A 20,579-nucleotide genomic window follows, 5' to 3' on the forward strand; every position below is an offset into this window, starting at 1 on the left:
AAGCCAATTATACCCAGTTTTAGGGGAGAGGGCACATGCCCTTTAGCACTGATTAGCAGTGTTAAAGTGCTCTGAGTCCAAAAGCCAATAACAAGCATTTGCCAAGCAACAGGTCTAGCATTTGGTTGATTTAAAGCTATTGTTATTGTAAATTCATAACTAGACTTTCCTTGCCACATAAATTGGTCAACCCTGCCTCATAATTTCAATTTGTCCTGCCATATAATTCCAGTAGCCCTTCATATAACTAAAGCACTTTCAATTACCGTTTTCCTCTATCTGCAGCAAAAAATGAAAATGTTGGCATTTAGCATCCTCATTTAAATCTGCCATTCTAATTCCAATAGACTACCACTTTTACCACACCACCATCCCAGTTGCTGGCTGCCTAACACAACCCCCACCCCCAAACTTCCCCCCCAAAAATCCCACAACACAGCCATAGAGGAGAAATAAACTAGAAGGGCCACCCAAACATATCAAGAATGATCAAAAAGTCATACTGTAATCAAGGGGTTTAGTTAGCCTTAATTATGGTCATAATTGTAATAAGGAGAGATTTATTAAAACATATACATATTATCACAATTATCATATAAACCTTTATCAGAAACAAACTTTTGACATTACACTGTAATGCTCAAAACAGCCCCTAGAGGGCACCATACCAAAAATATCATTTGTAAGAAACATGCTCATGTAACCATATTGTTAGTCCCTAGAGGAGATAACCCCCTAAAAAAACAGATAAATTAATGGAGTGTAACCATACACTTAGACCCTAGAGGGTATTTTTCTAGGGCTAGCAGGCCTACTGCAATGATATTACAAACAAGGCCTTTAAAACAAAACCAGCTTTTAAACAAAATTTCTAGCCATGAGAAAGCATAATAGACACTGAATGGTGGGTGGGGTTATTATTTTGGGGTACAGACTAACCAAGTGCGGGACCCAAATCTGATGTGAACAGAAAAAGCATGTTGTTGTGAAGGTTTTGGTGGTGGTCCCATTGTCCTAGGACTACCACAAGCTGAGTTATGGGCAAGTATGTTGTGAAAAAGAATGCTTGCAAAGCATTATGGGTCGGGACTCCCAAGTGCAGTGAATATTGTAGTATTGGCTCACCTGCTTCCCTTTGTGGATTTCTGTTTTACTGTAAAGCATTTACCAATTTCAAGTGTTTTAAGGGGAAAGCCCCAAGAAATGACTCTGATTAGGTAACTGTGAACAATGTGACCAGCGCTCCAATACTACTGCTCGAGTTCACAAAGTTGTGCCTGTTCATGCTGTGGTTACCATGGCTGCCATGCAGCACGAAGGGGAGAGATAAAAAAAATTGTTTGTCCACGCTGAAGTATATTGGCAATCGTGCAACAATCCATGTAACAGGGTCGTCCTCAAGGTGGTAACAAAACCGCCCCAAGGCGGGACACACGTAAAGCATTTACCAATGACACCAAGGGTTTTTTGAAAGGCAAGCCCATGAACAAGTGAACCTGGTGGGCATGACATGGGTGTGGTTAAAAGCCCACAATGCTTACAACAGGTCAAAGGGCTTGGTGCTCGACCTAAAAAGAGGGTCTGAAAAATAGGAGGAGCAAAGCAAAACGTTTGGGGATAACCCTGCAGAAAGGGTCATTTCTAACAATAACCAACTAATCTAGCCATAAATTATGTACATAGTCTTTGGTGACCCAACAAATCTCCCAAGGTTTCAGCTCAATGTTGGACATCTCTAAGGAAGTGCGAATACGGTTGGTACATTTACAGATGAACATGATAATGGAAAAGAGCATAATTTCTCCTGTGTCAGGGCTTCAGACATCAATGTTGTGCATTGCAAACATTAACTCAGAGCTACAGTACACATTTTCCGACTTTTAGTTTGTTGTTCTTTGGCAGCTGTCACTGAACTATCATTGTTGTACCAAATGACCAAAATCAGATATAAATATTCTCCAGCTTGGGCTTGTTAAATTGATTCAAGTGTGTTGTGTTTATAGGTTTTATCACAAATCCATAAAATTAGTTGAAAATCCCTTCCACAACTACTTCCACATTAACTCCAATGGTTTTGTTTCTCCCCTCGATATGTTTGCTAATGTCTTCATAGGATTGATAATTGACAAAAGCTCTTCACACATAAGAGCACTTGAATGGCTTTTCCCCTGAATGTGTTCGCTAATGATCCCTTAATGTCCAAGAGTAACTAAAACTACTTCCACACTCATTGCAATGGTATGGTTTTTTCCCCTGTGTGGGTACGATGATGTCTTTGTAGGACTGACAATTGACAAAAGCTCTTCACACATTCACTGCACTTAAATGGTTTTTCCCCTGTGTGTGTACGATGATGTCTTTGAAGAGCTGATAACCGACTGAAGCTCTTCACACATTCAGTGCAATGATGTGGTTTTTCCCCAGTGTGTGTCTGCTGATGTTTTTGTAGGGTTGATAATTGACAAAAGCTCTTCACACATTCAGTGCACTTAAATGGTTTTTCCCCTGTGTGTGTTCTTTGATGACTTTGGAGGTTTGATAATCGATTAAAGCTCTTCACACATTCAGTGCAATGGTATGGTTTTTCCATAGTATGTGTTCGCTGATGACTTCGGAGGCTTGATGAATGACTGAAGCTCTTCACACATTCAGTGCAATGGTATGGTTTTTCCTCTGTGTGGGTTCGATGATGTTTTCGTAGGACTGATAATTGACAAAAGCTCTTCACACAGTCACTGCAATGGTATGGTTTTTCCCCAGTGTGTGCTCGCTGATGACTTCGGAGGCTTGATAAATGACTGAAGCTCTTCACACATTCAGTGCAATGGTATGGTTTTTCCCCCGTGTGTGTTCGCTGATGACCCTTTAAGGTGCAAGAGTAACTAAAACTACTTCCACATTCATTGCAATTGTATGGTTTTTCTCCTGTGTGGGTTCGATGATGTATTTGTAGGACTGATAATCGGCAAAAGCTCTTCACACATTCACTGCAATGGTATAGTTTTTCTCCTGTGTGTGTACGATGATGTCTTTGGAGATCTGATAACCGACTGAAGCTTTTCAAACATTCAGTGCAATGATATGGTTTTTCCCCAGTGTGTGTCTGCTGATGTTTTTGTAGGGTTGATAATTGACTAAAGCTCTTCATACATTCACTGCAAATGTATGGTTTTTCCCCTGTGTGTGTACGCTGATGTGTTCGGAGAACTGATAGCTCACTAAAGCTCTTCACACATTCAGTGCAACAGTATGGTTTTTCCCCTGTGTGTGTACGCTGATGTATTCGGAGATATGACACCTGACTAAAGCTCTTCACACATTCAGTGCAATGGTATGGTTTTTCCCCTGTGTGTGTACGCTGATGTATTCGGAGATATGACACCTGCCTAAAACTCTTCACACATTCACTGCATTGGTATGTTTTTTTCTCTGTGTGAGTTTGCTGATGCTCTTTTAGGAGTGCTAACTGATTAAAGTTCTTCACACATTCAGTGCAATTGTAAATTTTTTCCCCTGTGTGTGTTTGCTGATAGTGCTTTAGTAAAGGTGACAAACTAAAGCCCTCGCTGCATGTGTATGATTTCTCTTTCTTGGGTAGTGTCTCTGGGTTGGGTATATATTTGTCTTTATCCCATGACCTTGTTTCCTGATGGGCCAGCATGGCTGAGACAGCACTTTTGTTATTCTCACAATCTCTGTATGTGTGTGGTATTGGATGCTTGATTTACAAATTAATAATAAAATACAATACTCACTAAATACCTGCCACATCCATATATGAGTAAGGTTTCTTTGTAGATGATTGTATCCTTAGATCAGATAATAGTTTTGCATGCGTGTGGGCACAAATTTGTCTTCCTTCTGGTCGATGCAAATTGGGACAGTATTCTGTATTTTAAACAGCACAACCCCCTTTCCTTCTCCCTTCAGTTGTCTGACTCTATTTCTCCTTTCTCTGGTACCTGTAGTTTGGCCAGAAAGAGTTTACAATAAACCTAGAGCACTTAAAGATGGTTGTTATCATTATAGTAAGCAGAGCACTGCTGTAAACACATCATGATGATCTCATGATCAAACCTGGTGTTGGACACCTGTTTACACTGGAGGTGGCTTGTCAGTGTTGTTGCCTTCACTTTCTAGAGATCATATCTTCATCTTGTTCCGTGGCGTGCACAGCTCAGACTCTTACATTCACTGAATTGCTCTTGAATGCTTCTTTCTGAATCTGTCAATTTATGTTCAAGTTCCTCTGTCTGAGGATGCACTGATATTTTTCTGAATATTGGAGCTCATTATTTCTGAGCGTTGTTTGCAGATTTACAGTATTATTGTCATTATTCATAATAATATTGTGTATTCGAGGCTTCTTTCCTGTAAAAAGATGTAAAGAGATTTAAAATCACTTAATGGAAATGTAACAGAATGTGAAATCACAATATTTAACTTGCTGTAAAAGACATTTCTTCTTTACCATCTTTGAAAGTTACCAAGGGATATTTTATCATATACAGATAAAAAGTTATGTTGAACATGTTACATCTTAGTTACTTCAGAAAAGAAGGCGATTTACCAGTGTTCACAGAGTAATTTAGTGAAGAAAGGGTGTAGATTACTGACGGTGTATTAGGAAGAGATGGTGATACAGCTTAGACAGGTGATGAATATACGGCTTGAGGTGCTGATACAACACTGCCTACTGAGTTTGTGGTGGCTCCTCATGGTTGACCACTGGGCGGCCAATACTTGCAGTATCTGACTGCTGGGATATGGCAAGCTAGGTTTGCAGTCCAGTAAGGGCATCCAGTGCATCTTGTAGCTTGAGCATATATGTGCTCCATCCCATAAGATTCCTCCTCCACCTCCTCCCCTTATATGTAAGTCATGTGTCACAGCATCAGCCTCAGCAGTTTCCTACTTCAGGGCAATCCACAGCCAGCTATCAATCGACAGCGGCTGTGATGACTTCAAAGCCATGGCTATAAGTTGCTTTGGAGAGGACCACAGCCAAATCAGACAGTTTTAAGTAGTACTTAGTACATTTCATATGCTTAGTAACTCCAAGGAGCAGAACAAGGGGTCTAGCGGGAACTGCACGTCAATCACAGTCAACACATGGTCCATGACTTGTGCTCATATCATCGCCAACGAGGGCCAGTCCCACACCATGTGGAGGAAGGTCGCATTGTGATGGCCACACTGGGGGGGGGGGCACACTAACGCCACCCCCGGAACCATCTCAAGCAACCAGTGTGGTGTAAGGTAAGCATGATGCAAATTGTTGAATTGGGTGAACTTCAGGCGAGCGTTGCGGGACACCTGTTTTACCTGTTCGAGTGCCATTCCCCACTGCTTGACCATCAGAACTGTCCACAGATATGTGCCCCAGCAGGGCATGCTGAGTAATGCAAGGTGTGTGTCAGCGGTCTATAATGGCGCATACAGTACTGTAACAGCCTTACGCCCTAGGCCATGTGTTAATATACAGTGAAGCCCATGGTGTAGGGCTGGAGTCTCCTGACCTACCATTCATATGTTTCGGATCTTCAGTTTAAGGGCACTGCAAGTCAGAAATTGATCAGCTCCCAAGTCATGAACATCCTGCATATCGTCAAACAGACTCAGTTCCCCATCAATGTATAGGGCCCCCATATAGGGCAACCAAAGTTATGGGTTGTGGGCCTCCAACAGAGCCCTCATCCAAGGTATATTCCACAGTGGTAGTTGTGGAGCAAAAGGCAGCATACCACACCGAGGTTGGATATATCTGTTCCCTCAGTATTTGGCTGTACGCGCTAGTCTACCCATCCCATGGGAAGGTCTCCCAAGTGCTAACACTCCCAAGCCACTCAGGCCCTTTCTAATCAATCTGCCTTTACCCATTGTTTAGCCCGTCAGCACATGAGCAATTGCAGCTGCGCAGCTCCAAAATAAAGTTTTAGATCAAGCACAACCAGGCCCTCTTCCGTCAATGATCGTTGGAGTGTCCGTACTGACACTCACTTACAAGCTGCGCCCCAAGTTAAGTCAGAAATTAGTCTCCGTAGGTCATTAAAGAAGGCCCTGGTGGGGATCACCTTCACTGCTGCAGAGAAATAAAGAAGTGTGGCAGTATCAGCATCTTTGCTATGGATGATCGGCCCAAAGGGGACAAGGGCAAACACATCCAGAAGCCCAGAGGCTGCCGCAGGGATGTCAGTGTCCTGCCATGGTTGCAGTAGTAAACGTTCACCCCAAGATAGCGAAACATCTCATATTGCCAAGGTAGGCAGTCAACCTCTAATTCCTCTGTAGCTATGCGTTCTAATCTCATCAGGGGAAAGAATCAGGACTTTACCCTGTTCACTCATGTCATGGTTCCAAATTGACCTAAGAGTGCAAAAAGATAAGGCAGCCTTTGTCATCTGCATAAAGCGAGACTATGTGCCAGTCAGGACCCACTGACATGTCCCAAGCAGGGCCTCTCACTCATAACTAGGTGGCCAAGCACTCCACAGCCAGCCCAAATACAACAGGGGAGAGGGAGAAACCCTCGCTGGTGCCCCTGCCAATGTCACATTGCTGCAAGATTTGACAACCCCTACACACCCTTGCCTGCAGGGCCTTGTACAGCAATGGGACCCATTTCATGAATTTGGGACCCATCCCCAAGGCCTCGAGGACCAGCAGTAAATAGGACCAGCCAAGGATTTCCAAAGCTTTCTCAAAGTCCAGATACACTGCTACTGGGTGCTCTTTAGACCCCATACATCCATAATGTGCCACAACCTGCGCATCTTGGACAAGGTGGCCTTATGGGGAATGAACCCACATTGGTTGGGATGTACCAATGTTTGGAAGATCCGGAGCAGCCGTTTCGCCGGCACTATGCTCAGGAGTTTGTAGTCGATATTCAGCATCGATAAAGGGTGATATTAGCTTACTTCCAGGGGTTCCTGCCACCTTTGGGAAGTACTACTACAGCAATCGAAAAATGAACTCGGCCACTCGCTATCGCGAGTTTTATTTTATGAGGTCCAGCTATTTTTAGATACTATTCGCCTCTTCTGGGGAGTGGACTAAGAACAGGTGTTCTGTTCAGTCAGAAACTGAATTAGCAATTAAGATGTCTTTAAATCTTATTCTTGTCACGTTTGCTCTGTGTTCAGAGACAGAGGTCAAAAGTCAGTTTGTCTTCTTGCAATGCAAATACTTTTTCTTGTGACAGCAGAGTTCCAGGATTTTGTAAGGTGAACTGTCTGCCCTATGTGAAATGGAAGGCTGTTGGTATCAGGTTGTTCCTAACACACAACATTTATATAACCAAGTCAACTTTATAACCGTTTCGAAATATATTTCAGTAGCTGTGAAAGACCATTTGTTGTACTTTTGTGTGATAAAAAAATACTTTAAAGGATGAAAAAAGATCAGAACAGTTTATTCGGCGATGTGCAAATGATAAATGTTTTCTGAAACTCAATTTTCACAGATTATTGTTAATACACTATAGGGGTCATTATGACCCCAGAGGTCAGCGTTAATGTGGCGGAAGTACTGCCAACAGGCTGGTGGTACTTACCGCCACATTATGGCACAATGTACCATTCCAACCCCCAAGGCGGTAGCAGCCCCTAGGCTGGAGATAACCATCTCCAGCCTGGCGGCCGCCATTGTGCCACCGGCGGGATTATGACCCTGCCTACCACCATGGTTTTCATGGCGTTCATAATGCCACGAAAACCATGGTGGTAGGCCCTATCAGTGACAGGGAGTTCCTTCCCTGTCACTGATAGAAGGCCCCCACCCCCCCACCTCTCCAGACACCCCCCCACCCCTCCAGACTAATCCCCCCACCCACCCTACATCCACGCTCCCCCAATCACACACACACACATGCAGACACACACTCATTCACACATACAACATGCATGCATTCTTCCATTCACACACATCCGCACACACTTCAAAACATGCACGCAGACATGCATTCCAGTTTCCATACATATACGCACTCACACTTCCATACATTCATGCACGCAATCAACACTAAACACACACACGCATTCAAGCACACACTCACACATACATGCACACACCCCCACACACACACACACACAGCCCCCCTCCCCTGACGGAGACCCGACTTACCTGAATCCAGGGGGTCTTCCGGCAGGAGACGGGATGGGGCACTGCTACCGCCAGCAGAACACCGCCAGGCTGTATTAGTTTTCATAATACGGTTGGGGGCGGTCTACTGGTGTGGCGCTGCTGGTGGTAGCAGCGCCACCTTACCGCCATCCGCCAGTATGTCCACAGCCGGATTTCCGCCCTTCTTGTGGCGGAAATCCGGCTGTGGTCATATTATGGCGGACGGATGGTAGCCACGGCGACAGTCTTTTGGTGGCCGTCGCTGCGGCGGTTTTTACCGCCAATGTTATAATGAGGGCCTATATAGTTTTATCAGTAAAGCTGCAAGTTAGTGGGAAGGTTTTTGGACATTTCTTGGAAATGTACTGTCTGTAAATGACAGAGCGCAACCACATCATGCTTTAGTAATATATTTATTAAAAGTGAGTGTTTAAACATAAACTGAGAAACACTCCTGCCCTGATAGTAAAGCTATTAGTAAACTAAGAGGCAAGTCATGCATGGATCATGTGTGCCCTATATGTGGGATAGATTTCTTATTCAAGGAGCAAATGTTTAGTGTATCGAATCAAACAAAAGAGGATTTTTTTTTTTTTACAGCAGAAATGCTGAACTCACATATTTGAAGGTGCGCTCATATGTGAGAATGAAGAAAAAGGCGACTGTAAAATACAATATTTGCCTAGGATCACGCAATTTGAGACCCGTTTCCGGGTCAAGTACATTACAATTAGGTCAAGTAGATTATTCAAGCTACGCGACCTGCAGGTCTAGTAAACTTTTTATGATCTTTTGCAGCCTGTACTATAAGGGGCTCGCATAGAAAGTAAGGCAGCCATCCACACTGATGATCCTCTTGATACATCACAAGCAATTTGAGTGTCAAAGTGGCCCTATATAATGTGTAATATTCTATGGGGAACCCGTCCGTCCCCGGGACCTTATTGCGGGCCATCTGGCGTATCGCTGCCTGTATCTCTGCCAGCTGTAGAGGTTGCTCAAGCTCCTGGAGCTGTAGGGGGTCAATCCGGGGAGTACAGCCCCAGCAATATACTCTCGGAGACAACCTGGGAAAGGATCATAAGGAGGGAATATAACGTCTCATAATATTAGGCAAAGGCCTGTGAGTTCACAATGCGCAGGAGTGCAGGAGTGCAAATCACCCTAATGATAGTCCTGGGCACCTCGGAACGCAGTAACCACACCAGCATGCGGCCCAGCTTGTCCCCATCTGTGTGCTGCCTACCCAGAGATGCTTTATAATCAATATTATGAAGGCGGTGGACTTCGTCTCTGTATTGACTCGTTAAGCCTGCAGTCGCACACACGCCTCAATTGAAGTTATGGCCTCTAGTTCTCTGGCGCACAGTTATGCCTCTAATGCCAACACCCTATGAAGAAGGGATGCCCACTCCGACATGCAGTTTTAATGCAGTGTACCCTCATGACCACCTTCATAGCGTCCCGCTCAACACCCTTGGATCTTGCGGAGCCCTCGTTCTTCTCCAAGTAGTGGAGTAAGTGGGTTTGAATAGTGTCTCTATATAACGCATCAAGGAGGACCTCTGTCTGCAAGCACCAGGTCAGTATCGGCGCACTGTCCTCTCCCCACTGAAGGGTCACCTTGAGGGGGCTATGATCTGATATCATTTGCCACAGATATTCTGAGCTTTGCACCCGGGGCCACAGCTCTGCATTACAAAAGATGTAATCTAGCTTAGTGTGTACTTGGTGACCCTGTCCATAGTAAGGGTATTCTGCATCCCCTGAGTGACCCATTCACCAAACATCATGTAATCGTGTCATGTCTGTCCAGTGCCTAAAGTGCTTGGTCACCTGAAAGCCTAGTTTACTGGATCTGGAGGGGGTGAGGGGAAGGGCGGTAAACCAACTCATCTAGATCAGTGTTGTGTACACTATTAAAATCCCCACCCCAGAGACTAGAAGCCTGACAATTCCCATTTAACGCCTGAGATAGGGCACACAGGAAGGCTCCCTGGAGTGTGTTGGGAGCACAGAGCAACACTTTCCTGAATGCATGCCTGTATTTTACGTTATTTCACAGCCATTTACCACTGCACTTAAGTAACTTATAAGTCACCTATATGTCTAACCTTCACCTGGTGAAGGTTGGGTGCAAAGTTACTTAGTGTGTGGGCACCCTGGCACTAGCCAAGGTGCCACCACATCGTTCAGGGCAAATTCCCCGGACTTTGTGAGTGCGGGGACACCATTACACGTGTGCACTATACATACTACCTATGTATAGCGTCACAATGGTAACTCCGAACATGGCCATGTAACATGTCTAAGATCATGGAATTGTCACCCCAATGCCATTCTGGCATTGGGGAGACAATTCCATGATCCCCCGGGTCTCTAGCACAGAACCCGGGTACTGCCAAACTGCCTTTCTGGGGTCTCCACTGCAGCAAAGTAGCAAAGACGACTACTAGCAACCTTGTATCACTCATCCTGACGTCTTTCTCGCCTGTTTCCTGGTGGTGCATGCTCTGGGGGTAGCCTGCCTCCTTCTTGCACCAGGAGCTCTGAAGAAATCTCCCGTGAGTCGACGGAATCTTACCCCTGCAACTGCAGGCAACAAAAGACTGCATCACCGGTCCTCTGGGTCCCCTCTCAGCAGGACGAGCATGGTCCCTGGAACTCAGCAACTCTGTCCAAGTGACTCCCACAGTCCAGTGACTCTTCAGTCCAAGTTTGGTGGAGGTAAGTCCTTGCCTCCCCACGCTAGACTGCATTGCTGGGTACCGCGTGATTTGCAGCTGCTCCGGCTCCTGTGCACTATTCCAGGATTTCCTTCGTACACAGCCAAGCCTGGGTCCCCGACACTCTAACCTGCAGTGCACAACCTTCTGAGTTGTCCTCCGGCGTCGTGGGACTCCCTTTTCTGACTTCGGGTGGACTCCGGTTCACTCCTCTTCTAAGTGCCTGTTCCGGTACTTCTGCGGGTGCTGCCTGCTTCTGTGAGGGCTCCCTGACTTGCTGGGCGCCCCTCTGTCTCCTCATCCAAGTGGCGACATCCTGGTCCCTCCTGGGCCACAGCAGCATCCAAAAACCCTAACCGCGACCCTTGCAGCTAGCAAGGCTTGTTTGCGGTCTTTCTGCGTGGGAACAGCTCTGCAAGCTTCTTCACGACGTGGGACATCCATCCTCCAAAGGGGAAGTTCCTAGTCCTCTTCGTTCTTACAAAACACCAAGCTTCTTCCATCCGGTGGCAGCTTCCTTGCACCCTCAGCTGGCATTTCCTGGGCTCCTGGCCACTCTCGACACTGTCGCGACTCTTGGACTTGGTCCCATTATCTTACAGGTACTCAGGTCCGGAAATCCACTGTTGTTGCATTGCTGGTGTTGGTTTTCCTTGCAGAATCCCCCTATCACGACTTCTGTGCTCTCTGGGGGTTGTAGGTGCACTTTACACCTACCTTACAGAGTCTTGGGGTGGGCTATTTTTCTAACCCTCACTGTTTTCTTACAGCGCCAGCGACCCTCTACAAGCTCACATAGGTTTGGGGTCCATTCGTGGTTCGCATTCCACTTTTGGAGTATATGGTTTGTGTTGCCCCTATACCTATGTGCTCCTATTGCAATCTATTGTAACTTTACACTGCTTGCATTACTTCCTTTTGCTATTACTGCATATTTTTGGTATTGTGTACATATATCTTGTGTATATTTGGCATCCTCATACTGAGGGTACTCACTGAGATACGTTTGGCATATTGTCATAAAAATAAAGTACCTTTATTTTTTTAGTATATCTGTGTATTGTGTTTTCTTATGATATTGTGCATATGACACCAGTGGTATAGTAGGAGCTTTGCATGTCTCCTAGTTCAGCCTAAGCTGCTCTGCTATAGCTACCTTCTATCAGCCTAAGCTGCTAGAAACACCTCTTCTACACTAATAAGGGATAACTGGACCTGGCACAAGGTGTAAGTACCTCTGGTACCCAGTACAAGCCAGGCCAGCCTCCTACATTGGTTGTGTAGCAGTGGGATAAGTACTTGTAACTACTTACCACTTTGTCATATTGTACTTTTCATAAGAGAAAAATATACAAAACAAATTCAGTGTATGTACACCTAACCAAAAAGTTTTGCTTTTCTTCTCTTACACTTTCTGCTAGGTGCTGAAAAGTACTCCTAAACTTTCAAAAAGTTTGAAAACGTTTTTTTTCCTGTTCTTTAAAAAGTCCTGAAACTTGTTCTCTCTTCTCGCTGTCTCTAAACCTCCTTCTATCATGTCTGATGTAGGTACTGCTCTTAAATTAGTCAATACAGCTTATGACAATTTAAACTTCAAGAGCCTAAGGAGTCTCTGCATTGATAGAGTTTTAGTGGTAGGAAAGAACCCTTCTACCAAATTTCTGTATAACATGCTCATTGAGAATGATAAGTCCCTAGGTGGCACTTCATCTGAGAAGTTAGTAGATAGCTCACACTCTGACTCAGGGGAACCCCTTGAGGGAGGTGTACAGGGTTCTCTTCCAAATCTGCCCCTTAGCAGACCTCCTAGCAATGCTGGTAGTAATAGAAGCTCTCATCATAGTAGGGATGCTTTTATTCCTGGAGGCCAGGTTGTTAGAGTCCAAACTGTTAGGGACAGATCTCCCTCTGTTGGTTCCAATATATCCTCAGTGTCTAAACATTCCCAACCCACCCACCCTGAAGACAACATGTTAGAAAGGGAGCTCAAAAAGTTGAGAGTGGAAGAGACCAGACTGAAGCTTAAACAGCAACAGCTGGCTCTAGACAGGGAATCCCTAGACCTGGAGAAGGAGAGACAGAGATTGGGGTTAGGACCCCATGGTGGCAGCAGCAGTATTTCCTGATAGCAATCCGGTGAGAGAGCATGGTTCCAGGAATCTGCACAAGATAGTTCCCCCTTACAAGGAGGGGGATGACATTAACAAGTGGTTTGCTGCACTTGAGAGGGCCTGTTTGGTACAGGGGGTCCCTCAAAGGCAGTGGGCTGCTATTCTATGGCTATCTTTCAATGGAAAGGGTAGGGATAGGCTCCTTACTGTTAGAGAAAGTGATGCCAATAATTTTGCAGTTTTGAAGGATGCACTCTTAGATGGATTTGGTTTAACCACTGAACAATACAGGATTAAGTTCAGAGACACCAGAAAAGAGTCCTCACAAGACTGGATAGACTTTGTTGACTGTTCAGTGAAGGCCTTGGAGGGGTGGTTACATGGCAGTAAAGTTTCTGACTATGAAAGCCTATATAATCTTATTCTGAGAGAGCATATTCTGAATAACTGTGTGTCTGACTTGTTACACCAATATCTAGTGGACTCAGATCTGACCTCTCCCCAAGAATTGGGAAAGGCAGACAAATGGGTCAGAACAAGAGTGAACAGAAAAGTTCATACAGGGGGTGACAAGGATGGCAAGAAGAAGGATGGTAAGTCTTCTGACAAGGGCGGGACAAATCTAAAAATTAGTCTTCATCAGGCCCACAAAAACACTCTGGTGGGGGTGGTGGGTCCAAATCCTCTTCAAATCAAGTAAAAAAGCCTTGGTGTTATTTATGTAAAGTAAAAGGCCATTGGACAACTGATGCCAGTTGTCCAAAGAAAAACACCAAACTTCCCACTACCACAACCCCTACTGCAACCTCTAGTGCCCCTAGTAATAGCAGTGGTGGTGGGAGCAAACCTACTAATAGCCAATCTAAGGGAGTAGCTGGGCTCACTTTTGGTAACTTAGTTGGGGTTGGTCTTGTTAGGGAGACCACAGAGGCTGTGTTAGTCTCTGAAGGTGCCATTGATTTGGCCACCTTAGTTGCTTGTCCCCTTAATATGGATAAGTACAAGCAACTTCCCCTAATCAATGGTGTTGAGGTTCAGGCCTACAGGGACACAGGTGCCAGTGTTACCATGGTAATAGAGAAACTGGTACACCCTGAACAACACCTACTTGGTCACCAGTACCAAGTGACAGACGCTCATAACAAGACTCTTAGCCACCCCATGGCTGTTGTGAATCTCAACTGGGGGGGGGGGGGGGGGGGGGGGTTACTGGTCCAAAGAAAGTTGTGGTTGCCTCAGATTTACCTGTAGACTGTCTATTGGAAATGATTTAGAGACATCAGCTTGGGCAGAAGTGGAGTTGGAGGCTCATGCAGCAATGCTGGGCATTCCTGGGCATATTTTTGCTTTGACAAGGGCTCAGGCCAAAAAGCAAAAAGGACATGGTGACTTGGATCCTGGAACAATGGACCAAGTGCTCCCTAAAGCTAGGGGTAGCAAGGGTAAATCCCTACCCACTATCCCTCCCTCTACAGATGATTCTCCTTCTGAGGAAGAAGAATTTCCTCCCTGTGCAGAACCTTCACCAGATGAGCTGGCAGCAGACACTGCTGAGCTTTTGGGTGGAGGGGGCCTGTCAGGGAAGAGCTGAGTGTGGCACAGCAATCCTGTCCCACATTAGAGGGTCTCAGACAGCAAGCTGTCAAGCAGCAAAATGGGGATGTCAGTGACTCACATAGAGTTTACTGGGAGGACAACCTCTTGTACACAGAGGCAAGGGACCCAAAACCTGGAGCAGCCAGGGGATTGGTCATTCCCCTGCAGTACAGAGAGTTCCTCCTAACTCTGGCACATGACATTCCTTTGGCTGGACATTTGGGTCAGATTAAAACATGGGAAAGGCTTGTCCCCCTGTTTCACTGGCCTAGGATGTCAGAGGACACAAAAGATTTTTGTAAGTCTTGTGTGACCTGCCAAGCCAGTGGCAAGACTGGTGGCACTCCAAAGGCTCCCCTTATTCCACTACCTGTGGTTGGGGTTCCCTTTGAAAAGGTAGGGGTTGACATAGTTGGCCCCCTTGACCCTCCTACTGCTCCAGGAAATAGGTTTATCTTGGTGGTAGTGGACCATGCCACAAGATATCCTGAAGCAATTCCTCTAAGGACCACTACAGCACCTGCAGTGGCAAAAGCCCTCCTGGGAATCTTTTCCAGGTTTTTTTTTCCAAAATAGGTTGTATCAGACAGGGGTAGCAACTTTATGTCTGCATACTTGAAGGCCATGTGGAAGGAATGTGGTGTAACATACAAATTCACCACACCTTATCATCCACAAACAAATGGACTGGTAGAGAGGTTTAATAAAACTCTCAAAGGAATGATAATGGGACTCCCTGAAAAACTCAGGAGGAGATGGGATGTCCTGTTACCTTGCCTCCTTTTTGCTTACAGGGAGGTACCCCAGAAAGGAGTGGGCTTCAGTGCTCTCTGGGGGTTGTAGGTGCACTTTACACCTACCTTACAGAGTCTTGGGGTGGGCTATTTTTCTAACCCTCACTGTTTTCTTACAGCCCCAGTGACCCTCTACAAGCTCACATAGGTTTGGGGTCCATTCGTGGTTCGCATTCCACTTTTGGAGTATATGGTTTGTGTTGCCCCTATACCTATGTGCTCCTATTGAAATCTATTGTAACTTTACACTGCTTGCATTACTTCCTTTTGCTATTACTGCATATTTTTGGCATTGTGTACATATATCTTGTGTATATTTGGCATCCTCATACTGAAGGTACTCACTGAGATACGTTTGGCATATTGTCATAAAAATAAAGTACCTTTATTTTTAGTATATCTGTATATTGTGTTTTCTTATGATATTGTGCATATGACACCAGTGGTATAGTAGGAGCTTTGCATGTCTCCTAGTTCAGCCTAAGCTGCTCTGCTATAGCTACCTTCTATCAGCCCAAGCTGCTAGAAACACCTCTTCTACACTAATAAGGGATAACTGGACCTGGCACAAGGTGTAAGTACCTCTGGTACCCACTACAAGCCATGCCAGCCTCCTACAATGTCCAGCTGGTGCACCCTCCACCAGCACAAACAATCCCCTAGGTTCCACTGGTGTTGTGCTGTGTACTAATGGGACTCCTGGAGCAAACCAGATCAGGACCCCTCTAGCAAATGCAGAATACATAGTGGCAAACACCTGCCCAATCCAGCACCTAGACACTTTGGCCCTCATTACTACTCTGGCGGTCCATAGACCGCCAGACTTGTGGTGGTGGTCAGACCGCTGCCATAGTGGCTGTTCGACCTTGGTGGAGTCACCACGGTCTGACTGCCGGCACCACCAGGTTGCCGCCAGTCGACAGCCTGTCGGTCCCGGCGGTCATAATCCACCAGGGCAGCACTGCAAGCAGCACTGCCATCTGGATTACAAGTCCTGTTTCTGCCAGCCTTTGCATGGCAGTCGGACCACCATGAAAAGGCTGGTGGAAAGGGGGTTTCGGGGGCAGTGCAGGGGACCCCATGGACAGCCCCTTCATGCTTTTCACTGCCAGATTTATGGGCAGTGAAAAATGCGACGGGTGCTGTCGCACCCGATACACCGCAACATTGCCGGCGGCTCGATTACAAGCTGGCGTTAACTTTGTGGTGAGTTTCCTTCTGCACCAGCGGTCGGAAAAGCTGTGGGAAACTCATAATAGGTACAGCAGGGGGACGGCCGCATTGGCGGTTACGCCCTCCAATGTCATAATAGGGACCTTTGTCTAACTTGGGGGTGGTGAGGTGCGTCTTCTGTAGGCACGCTGGGTATAATAGTCTACACCTAAGGTACGTTTAAATTCTGTGACAACTGATAGGCGTCACCATAACCCTTATGTTCCATGTCAAGGTATTGTAAGTGGTAGCCATACTGGATATAAGGTGCCACATCTCCTGAGCTTGTCAGTATATGCACACACCCCAAGAAACCCATAAACTCCATCTGCTTCCCATCTTCCCCATCCTGTCCCAGCAAAAAACAAACAAATCATAACAATAATACCCAATCTCTTGGCTTCGACAAGAACAAGCATTGTGCCACTATATCCCCGACAGAGCATTCAGTGCCTAAAACTTGACATTATTACTAAACAGTGCTTGTGGAAAACCTTTAATTTCGGGCCATTCGATTGGAGAAAAAAGGACGTAAGTGGGCCCTCCATTAGTCCGGGCCCCTGAAATATGACACGTACACCCCAAAGAGTGACCCCAGTTTAATATGAACCCCAGGTGTCAATGGGGGTAGTCTTCTGTCCATCCAACGTCCCCCAACAGAGGCCTGGTGCAGTTCACTAAACAGTAGGGGTAAAGTCACTTTTCAGGCATCTCTCAGCACAGTGATTTCAATGAAGCAATGGTAGAGTCCCCATCAGAGGCCACTGAACCAGGCCCCAACTCACACAGATTCCTGGTCAGTGTCTGGTGCCAGCACCGATTAGTTCCAGGAAGCGAGACCTCCGCCACAACCTGTGCTAGCCCTTCTGCAGCTTGTTCCTCAGAGGGTTGTGATCGGGGTCTACGCAGGTGGCTATGCCATCTGGGCCTCCCATTCGACCAGCCAGGGAGGTCTTCATCCCTATACACCAACAAGTCCTGAACACCCTTGGAGTGTAGGCCTCATCTGGGGAGGAGAAGAAGTGGGTTGTTTCGGCTTCCACCACCTTGAGCCTAGCAGAGAAAAGCAAGGCATACTTCAATCACAGATTCTGCAGTTACTCTTTTGTGGCAGCATGTGTTGCTTTCCTCTGGGACTTCCATAGTATAGTCAGGATATGTCATCACGGTCTGGCCATCGAAGTCCTGGGACCCTTCACCCGGTAAAGCTGTAAAAGGAGGTCTCTGTCTCTGTAGTTAAGCAAAAGCGCAATCACCGTGCACGAAGGGGCACCCGGGGGCCGGTGGGCAGCCACAAATACGGTGCACTTTGACCACCGAGAAGAACTTGGGTACACAGTTGGCCAGGACCATCTGTAATAGCAAGTCTTCAAAAAGAGTTCCATGTTGGGGCCCTCCACCCTTTCAGGAAAACCCAGAAGACGACATTATTGCATCTGAAAAGCCCTTCTGCATCTTCAGCTCTCACCTTCAGTTCACAAACCTCAGCTTGCAGGATTTTAAGTTGGTCTTGTACCATCACCAGGAAGGGTCGCATGGAAGTCAGCACAGACTCTGTACCATCCACTTTTTCTCCAAGCTTGGCATGGTCTGCCTGCAAAAGCCCAATTTCCATCTGGATAGCACCAAGTAAGGACTCTACGCATCTCTGAGTTTTGGATGGCTAGTAGTACTTTGTCAAACATGCCGGTGTGCTTTTCAAGAGTAATTTCCAATTGGCAGATCAGGTCCACTGGTGCCGGGGAAGATGCTAGCATGGCTTTTATTGCCTTTTGGAGGCTTAACCATGCCCAAACCACAGCCGCCTGGGGCCTCGGGGGGCCAGAACATAGAATTACACTTGCTGGTGTCTAGAGCCAAAGTAGTGAAAGTCAACCAAGTAGGCAAGACGGGGAAGATACCCACACTACTCCCCTCACCCACCTCGCAAGTGTACAGGTGCACCCGTAGCCAACCTCAGCTGAGTAATGTTCTTCAGGGGGGCATGTAGGTAGCCCCGCAGGCAGGAGAGACAAGGATCTAAAATAGGATCAAGAACGCTATCCTTCCTCGGCATCAGGAAATGGAAGAAGTAACAACACATCCCTATCTCCGAGCCTGGAACCCTCTCTATTTCCCCTTTATAAAGTAGAGCTCACCCCTCTTTCACCAAGATGGAAAGATTCTCCCGAAAGCCTCTCTGATGTGGGAGGAAGCTGCAATGAGTCGGAGAGGAATAGAAAGGCATAACCCTCCTGAACGATCTGGAGGACCAATCTGTCAGATGTGAAGGTTTGCCAACCTGGCAGAAAGTGCCACTAAGAACAAACTAAAGCGGCTTGGCAGATGATGCATTTGGTGAGTGGGGCTCGGAAGATCAGTGTCTTTGGGGTAAGGCGTGAAGGGGAAGGAGTGCCTTCCGGATCTCCTCCCAAGGCTATGAAAGGACTGAGCTGACTACTGTGAAACCAGAAGGGCCTTGTGCTTCTTGTACGCCAACTCTCCTGTGTAACCTAGGTAACGCCGAAACAGGTCGGGAAACTGTCTGGCATGGTTCTAAGATGGAGTCAGGTTTTTCCCCAAATAGGTGGGATCTATCAAAAGTCATCTTCATAAGGGATGCCTACACGTCTCCAGATAAACTTGTGGACTGTATTTACACATGGCAATGGAGCATCACACTGATGTTGACTGCTCATCTCAAGCAGTTGGTAGTGTCCAGACCAGCACAAATCAAGTATATGGCAGCATCCTGACTATCCCAAATGGTTTGAATCAGGGAGGCCATACATTCTTTCAGCACTGCTAGCAATATCTCGCTGGCTGTGTCCCAGAGGACATGCTTATATCAGCCTAGTAGGCAAACCACATTGACTGAACTCAAGGGTAAGCTGGACAAAGAACAAATTTATTTCCTGAAGGCCTCAATCCACTCTGATTCTCTGCCTAGGGGTCGTAAGGAATGAACTGTAGTTCACCTTGCTGGTGGAAACTTGCACCCCCAGAAAATCAGGGTCACCGATCTATGGCATCTGGCCTGTTCACCAGTGGGCAAGAGCAAGGCTTACAAAAGGTGTCCATCATCAGTTAGGGCTTTATTTAGTGAGAGTAAGGGCTCGAGGGAAGCAGGCAGTCTGTGGAACTTCCATAAGGACGTATGTTTCACACTCAACAGGCAAGAAGGACCATATGTACAAAAATACTCACAAGGAAAACCAGAGCATGGGCACAACTTGTAACCAAAAATACATCCGGAATAACAGAGCACGAACTGAAGGAGTGGCAAAAAGAGACTGGCCGAAACAGGAGTCATATGTATAAAATGACTCCCAGTAAAAAAAAAAAAACAACTGAGAACACACGCAGTAAACAATCAAAACTACTGCAACACCAACAGAGCATGTTCGAAAGAAACAGCAATCAAAACCAATAGAACAAACATATACAGAAGAGACAGAGTGAAAAAAGGACTTATGATAGCAGCCATGAGAGAAATACAACCTACCTATGAAAATCATATGGAGTTTTAATACGCACAAAGAAGTTGGTATATAACAATGAGATTAACAATCGTGAATTTACTTGATTTATTCTGTCAGGATTACACTTCTTACTTCATTACACTTTCCTTGCTCAATTGTCTTTCTGCAAAGTCTTGAAACACTGCAAGTTAAATCTTGTGATCTACTCCACAAGTTCATCATGAAACTTAAAGTGATGATGTCCACATTGCGCTTGCAATTCCCATCTCTTATAATCAATTCTATTTCATCGCCTGACATCATGACTAGGGTAGTCCTAATCTCCGCGGGTGACGCTAACCAAAGTGATGGGACTGCAGTCATTTCCTCAACGCCTGCCAGCTAACATTTTAAGATGAATGTTTCCAGAAATGTACAATTATGTTTCTTTTCCTTAGAATAAAAGTGCCACTAACTACTCCACCAGGGACTAAACTACTAAAGGCAGAAAGCACATAGTCCGGGCACTAGGTACCACACCTGCATTGATTATGGGCCCAATTCAGACATCATTTT

At 45.9% G+C, this 20,579-nt stretch overlaps 1 pseudogene; it reads right to left on the reverse strand.

The window, feature by feature from the left end:
* Positions 1 to 600: 600 nt before the first annotated feature.
* The window catches only part of LOC138287362 (zinc finger protein 135-like), a 28,300-nt pseudogene continuing 8,321 nt past the window's right edge, over positions 601 to 20,579 (reverse strand).

This window comes from Pleurodeles waltl, chromosome 4_1 (genome assembly GCF_031143425.1).
Source record: "Pleurodeles waltl isolate 20211129_DDA chromosome 4_1, aPleWal1.hap1.20221129, whole genome shotgun sequence".
NCBI lineage: Eukaryota > Metazoa > Chordata > Amphibia > Caudata > Salamandridae > Pleurodeles > Pleurodeles waltl.